The sequence below is a fragment of the Nuphar pumila genome, chromosome 15 (genome assembly GCF_984573655.1).
Source record: "Nuphar pumila chromosome 15, dmNupPumi1.hap1.1, whole genome shotgun sequence".
NCBI lineage: Eukaryota > Viridiplantae > Streptophyta > Magnoliopsida > Nymphaeales > Nymphaeaceae > Nuphar > Nuphar pumila.
This window is the reverse complement of record NC_143263.1, coordinates 20234601-20244545: the sequence shown is the minus strand read 5'-3', so window position 1 is coordinate 20244545 and position 9945 is coordinate 20234601. Positions and strand designations below refer to the sequence as shown.

The window sequence follows — 9945 nt, the reverse complement described above, 5'->3', positions numbered from 1 at the left end:
TTTTATTACATTTTTAGGGATGAGTTTCTTGGGCATTTGACAGAAGTTAATGGTTTCACCCTCCCAACAAGTAAGAGAAACCTGTTAATGTTCTATTATTCCATATCTTATTTGACAGGGATACCATTATTGCCACCATCATACATGAAACTTGAATCCACATCATATTTGTTCGCATCCATGCCATCCCAACGTTAGACTTAAGTAAAACCGATAAGATGGTAGAGGCTGGCCGGAGCAAACAAATCTCACACCGCAATGGAAAGTGGAAACCACCAACCTGTAATTTAACCATTTAACGAGATGCAGATGTGCACTTTTAAGTGTAGTACCGACTCCCAATTAAAGTGGGGACTGACAACCCCCATTAATTTAGTAAGACATTAAAAGGCGTTTATCACCCACATGTAAACAAACACACCACTCATCATCACTCTCCACCACCAGCACCATCACGAGTTCATTTACTGTTGTCTCATTCCCCCGTCCTAGACTAATAAAGGCTATTTATGTAAAAAACAAGCATATCCAGAAACGGCTCCGACCCGACCCAACCCAAATCGACGCCACTGCTAGCACGCGTGAGGGATGAAACCGACCCGAGATCCGACTGTGTCCAGGACGACCCGGATCCCCTGCTGCTGGAGGTTGCCGATGATGGATAGGCCGCTAGCGGTGCCGGCGAAGGCGAAGCAGAACATGCCATTGGAGTTGACGGGTATGAGGTAGTTGCTCGCCGGCAGTGGCAGGTCTGCTTGCCCACCGAAGTGGAAGACCACGGTCGGCACCCTCACCACGTCCCGGCCGCTCAGATCGTAACACGTGTCGAAGAGCGAGAAGCCACCAACGGTACGCCGGAGATTCGTCGTTCCCGACCGGAAGGCGTCCCGCACCGCCTCGTACGCCGACTGGACCAGGCGGGTGACGGAGGTGCCGGAATCGACGATAACGCCGCCGCTTCCGTCGGCGGAGATCTGGAACTCCGACGCCGGAACGGCGACCGGCGTCCCTCCCACGCTGATTCCGACGAGCTGCACGTAGTAGAACGTCCCCATCCTGGGGTTCGCCACCATCGGCGTGTAGACTGCGGCGGGTGCGGCCCCTCCGGGGCCGGACGGAGGGACGGCGGCGTCGCCGAAGAGGAGCGAGGAGCCTAGTGAGCTGCCGGCCTGGCGGTCGGAGAGGCAGTAGGAGAACCGCTGGCCGAAGATCCGGCCGGTCTGAGTGGGGAAAGAGAGGTCACCGCGGCCAAGGCCGAGGAGACCTGCCGCTCCAGCGAAGAGGCCCTCGTTGTCGTGGCCGCAACCAAGCGACACCCGGCCGATGGAGGCGCGGCGGAAGGTGAGAGTCTCGGTGGAGAAGTCGCCGACGGTGAAGGACCCGTCGCCGTAGGAGACCTGGTAGAGGCAGGACCGGCGCTGGTCGCAGCTGGAGACATCGAGGCTCCGGCAGATCGGCGACGAGCACGGCACTCCGTCGAAGGACGAGGACGACCTCGGGTCGAAGACAGGGTCCGACTGCGAGTAGCAGCGGCGACAGGGGGAGCACTGGATCCACATCACGTCGCTGCCGGTGTCCACCACCATGTACATGGAACGTGCGGGGGTGCCCACTCCCACACGCGTAAAGTACTCGCCGCTGCCCTGCGAGAGGCCGGAGACGACCGGGGAGGAGAAGCCCGTCGGCGTGGGCATGCCGGCGGCCTTCCTCTCGGCTTCTGGTCTGCGCTGCGGGAGACGCCAGAGGATGGAGTCGACTCGAGCGGAGTCTCGGGCGAGACGGATGGAGAGGAGCTCGGCGGGGGTGGAGTTGAGGGCGAGCGAGTCTCTGTGCTCGAGTCGGAGGAACAGAGAGGGGAAGGAGGATGAGGACTCGGGCTGGGTGAGAGTATCGCTCCAAGGGAGTGAGGAGTCGAGAGGGGGTGGGCTGGAGAGGGGGAGGAGGAAGAGGGTTTGGTAAGCGATGGGCTCAGCACAGGCGGTGGTGAGGACGAGCAAGATGACCAATAGAGAGGAGGGTGGCCTTCTCGCCATGGTGGAGAGAGAGAGAGAGAGAGAAAAGGTTAGAGATTTAAAAGATTTAAAGAGAGAGATTTACCTTTTCATCTGCCTTTTTCTTTTTACCGCGGTAAAAAATAAAATAAAATAAATGCCAACCTGTTGGCCTGCTGCAAATTTTAGTTGAGAGGATAATTAATAAATGATTTACATGTTTTTTTTTTTCCTTTCATTTTGTGGATGATGGATATGGCCCCAAAAATAAGCAGAGTTTGCTAAAAAAATAAAAAAACTTAAAAATAAAATCCTTTGATACATGAAAAACCCACTTAAATTAAATAGCGGTATTATCATGATTTTTACAAAAATATACATGTATCAAATATTCTGTATAAGAAGATTTAAAATTCATGTAAAAAAACAAATCTTTCAGGTACACATCTATGTTTAGGGGTGTCAATGGGACTGGTTTACCAGGACCGTATCGGACCAAACACTATAGGGTTCAGGTATGGTGATAAATAAGAAGACCCGATTAAGACCTGGGTCCGGACCTAAAGGTCCCATTAATACATGGATCCGGGTATAGTTTGTAAAATTTTATGTCAAACCCAGGCCTGACCCGAGTTCTGATTAAGACCCATAATTTTTTAACATAAAAATGATAAAAAATATTATTTTATCGAGCATGGTCTGGGTCTGGTTCATGTATCCGGGTATGGTTTCTCTTATAATGGACTTAATTAGACCTAGGTCCAGACCCGGTACCATACCTGGGTCCCAACCAAATTCTACCTGTTGACACCCTATCTATCTTGTAACATATTTCTTAGCTTTCACTTATACAATATTTAAATATGAAAAACTCAAAAAATATTTTAGAAATTTTAGCAAAACCTGTCTTAAATTAGTATGAAAAATCCCAGAATTTAGTTTAAAAAAAATTTGGCAGAACCTCCCCGGGAGTAAATAGACTGAGATTTTGACATAATAACTGTATTTTAATTTACAAAGAAAATCCTAAAGTTTTAGAAGGGAAGTTAGGAAGCCCTATAGGTTCATACAAGAGACCATACTGAGTCCTACACGTACATACCTTGCTTGTGGGAGTTTAAGCGGCACTTCTGTAGCATGGTTTCAAAGCCTCTGAAAAAAATTCCAGTGCTTCCGCTACACATTATTAAATTTTCTCATGATGAACAATGATTTTGGCAGCCTAATAGCGTAACATAAGAATATTATTTGATTTACGTAACATAAGAATATTGTTCGATTTAAACGAAGGAACACACAACTAGGTGCAGGTTGTTTTGGTCTGTCGCACACGAAGTTGTGCACAAACGCAACAATGCAGGCATGTAGAGATGTTCACTGACAAAGGAGGGAAGCCGATATGGCCACTGGTGTAGTAAGTGAACTGTGATAGGTGTCTAGACAACACCTATGGATTAGCAGGTACATCGACAAAGAAAAGTGGTCGAAAAGGCCTCTAGTGCCTTGGGCGGACCCTAAAAAGCTCCTTAACAAACGTGAGGGTGCTAAGAAAGGTGCATAGTGATGAGGGGTTCCACAAATAAAAGAGGGTGACCCATTAAGGCCTCCGGGACTGCGAGTGTTTGTATAAATACACCTTGACAGAGGCGTGTGCTCCTAGAAGTGCACTCTTAGGGGTGCATGGTAGTGGGTCTCCACGTCATAGGGGTGGCCATTTAAGGCCTCTGGTGTTGTGGTTGCACCGTGTGAAGCATCTCAAATATGCTTCAAGGATTATCCTATGCAAGGGGCATGCGTGTGCATGGCCAAGTCGCAGGAGAGCTCAGATTTGCTTACCATGTTTTGAATCGAACAATACTCCTGCTAGCGATGCTCCAAAAGCTGGATTTATTTGGTTAGAGTTTACCCAAACAAATTGAAATCGTAGGAATATAGAGGTCAGCGTTACAAGTCTTTCTCCTAAAACAGATAGGAGAAATAGCGGGGTTTGGGTAGAGTTTTCTAGAGAGAACTTAGATTTTAGAGAGAGAAAGCAGAAAATTGGGAGAGAGAGCTAGAGAGGGAAGGAGAGAATAAATTTTTTTAAGAGAGAGCTCCAAGGCATATTTATAGCCCAAGGAGAGAGAGAGAGAACCCTACTAGGTGTCCTCTCCTGATTGGCCTTCCTCAAAACCATGTTCTGGTTCTATGGAACTTGGTTTTGTAAAACTACGTTATGGGCCCTTGGTTTTTGAAATATGGTTTTGCAAAACCACTTGCAAAATTCATTGGCCTTCGATGGTTTTACAAAAAATGTGAGAACTTTGATTATATTATTATTATTTTATTATTTATTTATTTTATATTTTTTATAAATCTCATTTATTTTTACCAAAATGGCCTTGGTCTAACCAAGTTGCTATTTGGGTTATGAAAATTATATTTTTACACCTTTGTAGTTTGGGCATTTACCTGAATATGCCCTTAACTATTTTCTTGAAAATACCCTTGAGTCATAAAATTACTATTTTACCCTTAGATAATTTTATTATTTCCTAAAATATACTTCCTAAGTGTTGAAATTATTGTTTTGTCCATGAATAATTTAAATATTTCTAAGCATATATCCCTGAATTTTTTATCTGGAAATATCTAGATATATTAAAAATATCCATTCGAATATTATCCATATTTGTTTAAAGGATCCAGTCACTATGGACCTGGATCGATATCTAGAACAAACAAAGGATTCATATCATTATCTTACTTTGATCTTCTGGACCTCGAATCTCATTTAAATGTGAATCAAATTTGAATGGGTTGAAGCATACTTCAAAAATCACAAATTAAAATAAAAGAATTTATTAAACCTTTAAAATTTTTAGGTATTACACTAAGTCTGCACACTTCTTACCGGTTAGAGTGAATCAAACTTTAAAAGTTTGACAGATTTGTATGTCGAAAAGATTGTTCGACTATATGGGGTACCACAGTCCATCATATATGATCGTGACCTGTGGTTTATGTCATGGTTTTGACGGCAGTTACAAAAAATTTTGAGGCAAAGTTATAATTTAGAAATGTGTTTTACCCACAAATAGATGGACAGTCAGAAAAGACCAACCCTGCTTTAGAAGACATGTTGAGGGTGTATGCCTTAGATTGGTAAGGTAATTGGTATCAACACATGAAGTTGGTAGAATTTGAGTACAATAATAACTATCATACCAACATTGAGATGACACCCTTTAAGGCGTTATATGGTAGACCTTGTCATCACCGACTACAATGATATGTGTGTTTTGTACTTTTTACATAATCTCAAGATGATGTTTTTACATAATCTCAAGATGATGCAAAGGATTACGTAGTTATAAGGTAATCATGGTATGTTTGTGTTATTACTGTTTTTTAGACCTAGTAAGAATAATGCAAAATAGTGTTGAGACATGATGTGTCTCTATATTTTTAAGATCCGTGCATGTAGACAAATGGGTGTCACAACATAGAAACTTTTAGGTTTTTGAGATAGACTGGATTGGACAATACTCTTTTGTTGTTGTGTCTTTTTGGATTGTAAACCTTGAACTTCATTTATAAAATGAATGGTTTAAATTTTTTGTTATATTTGAATTGCATTGGTTGAATGACTTTATTCTAAACTGGTGACACCCTCGAGTTTTAAGAGTAGTTTTGAAATGACTTTGGCTGTGTTTAAAAAAAAAAATCTCCCTAGTTTTGAAAGGTAGGGCATGACATTTGGTCCAGGTAAACCCGACCCTTTGAAACCCCTTAGTGACAATGAGTCATTCAATCAAATCCCAGTTTCTCTTCCATGAGATAAGCATTTAATATTTCAAACTCTTTCAATCTCTGCATGTGTTGGGGCCCACTAGGTAAAGCTTGTGGGTGAACCATTTAAAGGTTTGGTTTGGTGGTGGCTCATGAATTTAGGTTTAGTTGTTGGTGAGTGTCAGAACCATAATAATTAATAGCCATGTTTCACTTACAGATAGGTGTGTGTGTGTGTGTTGGGAAGATATTAATTAGTTACCAGAAAGGAAATGGAAGTGCAAGTATCAAGCATGTCACGAGTAGGTTTCACTCGCATTCTTTTGAGCAAAAGCATCCCACTCAGGTTTTTTTTTTTTTTCCTTCTTTTTGTTATTTCCTAACTTTATGGTTTTTCTGTTTCTTCTATTTAAATGTAAATGAGATTATCTTTTCTATCAAACATGATTGGTTTTCAGTTATCTTTTATATTTTGCTTTCCAGTCTTTGAAGAAATGGGATCTTCACAAAGTTTGTATTGCTGGTCTTAAATGTATTTGGTATTCTTTTGTTGTACACAAGCTTTATCCTTCTATCTTTTCCTTACTGTTCAGCAAACTTCCTTTTAATTAAAGGGTTCCATAAGAGAATTGAATGACTCTCAAGCTTATGCTGCTCGGTGTAGATCTTGAGACTTAATTAACCATAATAATCTTACAGTCTGGTACTCGTACTGTAGCAGATTAATAATGAGTTGATCAGGAGTTGAACACAAAGTTCAAGTTCCCAATTTGTTATTGTGCCGACTGTGGAAAACGTGCTTAGAAGGAGATTATGGACAAGTATTGTTAAGACTGCACTGCAGCAAGAAGGTTATAGGACTTCTTTTTCTATTATAAAACTGGGTTGGTCTGAATATTGTTTTTGTAACCTATCATGTGAGTTTCCAAGCCTGAATGAAAGAAAGGTATCACATTCAGGACCAACCAATGGAATTAGATCCAGATCCAAATCTAGGGTGCTATGATCGATGTGCGCTTCAGCCAATGTGCAACCTGAACGATCAATTCCATATCACTTGATATTTTCCTCTCTCATAATTAGTTCCTGGCATGATTTTCATATTGTGATTTGGTATATCTTACCCATGGTTTTTAGAGTTTAAAGTTGTTCAGATTCAATTATTTGAGTTGGATCCATATCGAGATTTGTTTATATTTTATGCAGATCCTGTGAAAAATCAAAAAAATCTGTGTAGGATACGTGTTGCATCATTGTTAAAGAGAGAAGACAACTAAATGGTTATTAACGAGGCACTCACTACCTAACCTGCTGTGACCAAGTGGGATCTGGTCAGCTACATATGGATCTGTCCAAGTGGGTCTATTAGTGTTATCAATCGGATCTATGCTCAAGTCCAAACAAAAATCCATTAACTGTTTGTACATTTTACATATAAAATGCTTGCTCTTACTCATTCAGTGTGGGATCCAGAATTACCATGCAAATTTGGATTTAGATTCAAGTATCCCACCTCATTGAATCTTGTTCACATTTGGATTTGGGACGATTGTTCAAAATCAGATTCACATCCATACCAGCTAATATCCCGTGTCCATTTCATTTGCACCCCGGCATGTGCTAACTATTGCGCATGGATCTAGATCTAATCATCCAAGACAAGGTTGGGTTCCTTCTCGTATCCAGCTTACTAGATAAAAGCTAAGCACCAAGAAAATGCAAATATTTAGGATCGTGGACCAGCTGGACCCAGTTACCAAACAAAGACTAAGAGGCAAAATAAGACATGGTAACATGAGGTTGGTGGACGTACACGGACCTGTTCTGGACCCAACCTTTGACAACCCAAGCCCTACTACCCACTCAGAGAAAATGTACTTGGCAAGTTATTTCATTGAATTTCAACGTGTCTATAGGGATGGCAATGGACCGGGGAGGGGGACAAGGTCTAAATTTAAATTATCCAACTATTCAAATTGAATTTTGGAGGTCGAACAAGATATTTAGATTTGGATCTTAGTAAGGAACCAATCAAGATCCATATACACAATTCCAAATTTAAAATATCCAATTAGAGTGTCTTGGATCTAATAGATCCAAAAGTCATCTGGGTTTGGTTCTTAATAGATCCACACGAGTCAACCTACCCAAAACAATTATTTTACCGAAGAAGTTTAGATCCCTATTTGGATCTAGGAGATTCAAATGGATCAATACATTCGATTGAGATTGGATCCACTTGGCAGATCCAATCCAAATTACAATCTAAATTTTTGTGTTTTGGATCCATATTTATATCAGATGGATAATGAATTTGGGTTTGAATCTAAGGATTCAAAACTCAATCCAATCTTAATCCCAAATAATCCCTCTCACATCACATTAACCCCAAATCCCAAAAGACCTCTCTCACCTATCAAATTAACTACAAACCACCTATCAAATTAACTACAAACCCCCAAAACTCCCTGTATATTACATCAATTCCACCTCCCAAGCCACTCACCCATCACATCCCAAAAACTCTCTCTCTCAAAAACCCGCTTTACCAAAAGTCTCTTATCCCCAAGTTTTTCTCACTCCCATGCAAATACCCTCTCTCTCTCCGCTATAAATACCTCAATTTCTTTCTCTTAACGCATCACCCTCTCTCTCTCTCTCAGCCGAGATCATCTTCTTCTTCTTCAGTTTTGCAAATGCCTATCCACCTCACCGCCCTTGTTCTCCCATTTTGTAAACACTGCACCGCCCTCCTTCTGTCTTTCTGCAGACGTCGCCAACAACACCCATCCACATGCGCTTCTCTCCATTTTCTTTTTTTTTTCTCCTTCTCATAGCACCAGACTGACGATGGTCATCCTGCGCACCACCTTCTCTATTTTTCTGCAAAATGACAGCAGTTGCATAAGCCACTATACCTCCTTTTTTTCTATTTTTCTTTCTTTCCCCAAGACATTGATCGGTGTCTTTTCTTCCTGTTTTTCTTTCATCTGCAAGCATTGCTCACAACCATCACTCTTGACTACAATATGCAGAGCCGCTTGATTATTGCAAAAGACAGTTACTGGTTGTGTATGTACAACGCACATGTCAATTAATAATAATTTAAGCCAGACAACCTCGGTACTCTGCCTCGATGGACGAACAGGAAATCGTGGTTTGTTTCTTTGTTTTTTAAGAGATAGGAGTGAGACCCAAAAATATGCAATACCCGGTTATAGAGCATCGCGTTTATGGGCAGACTGCCCAATCTGAGTCACATAATGCAGTAAGATAAAGAGAATTATTGCTTTGAAGTAATATGCATTGTCCAGGTTATGACTTCAAGTATCAAACCACTCGGAGGGTAGCTTGAAAATGTGAGAGTCTCGGTTGCTGCATGAACTGACTCAGGACATGTACTACAAATTGTATGTTTGGTCGTGTGATGCTTAAATATATCAGTCGTTCAACAAGATGGCGATAGTGAAGAGGTTATGTATAAGATCCCCCTGTTCTGAACTGAGTCCGTGTTTTTGCTCCATGAGAAAAGAAACAAGTTTGGCACCAAGAAGACCCATCTCGATTATAATATCTAAGGCATACTTTTGTTGAGACAAGTAAATTCCCTTGTCTCAGTGGGCAACCTCAATGTCCAAAAAATACTTTAGAGCTCCTACATCTTTCATGTGAAATAGCCGAGAGATATATAGCTTCAACTTATCAATTACTTCTGAATTATTACCTGCAATGACTAGAGCATCCACATAAACTAAAACCGCCACAAAAACATGACGTTTAACATAAGCAAAGAGCGAATGATCCGCATGAGACTGTTTAAACCTAAAACTTTTAAGAGCCTTAGAGAGTTTGGGATACCAATTTTGTGGTGACTGTTTTAGGCCATATAGAGACTTCTGTAATTTACACACTAGATTCTCCCCCTATTGAGCATATCCTGAGAGAATCTTCATATATACATTTTCATGTAAATCTCCATGCACAAATGTGTTCTGAACATCCATTTGGCAAAGCACCCATTTGCGAGCAGCTGCAATCGTTAGTAAAGTTCTTACCGTGACCATCTTCGCGACTGGAGCAAAAGTCTCATTATAGTCAAGTCTCTCTTGTTGTGAGTATCCTTTGGCGACCAGTTGTGCCTTATACCATTCTATCGTCCCATTAGATTTATGTTTTACTTTAT

The 9945-nt window shown here is 41.4% G+C and overlaps 1 pseudogene across 1 annotated transcript; it reads right to left on the bottom strand.

Annotated features, from left to right (window-relative positions):
• Nucleotides 1–268: 268 nt before the first annotated feature.
• LOC149814734 (aspartyl protease family protein 2 pseudogene) lies at nt 269–2052 on the bottom strand (annotated as a pseudogene). Its single transcript, XR_016427821.1, has one exon. The product of XR_016427821.1 is annotated as an aspartyl protease family protein 2 pseudogene (transcript).
• Nucleotides 2053–9945: the final 7893 nt, after the last annotated feature.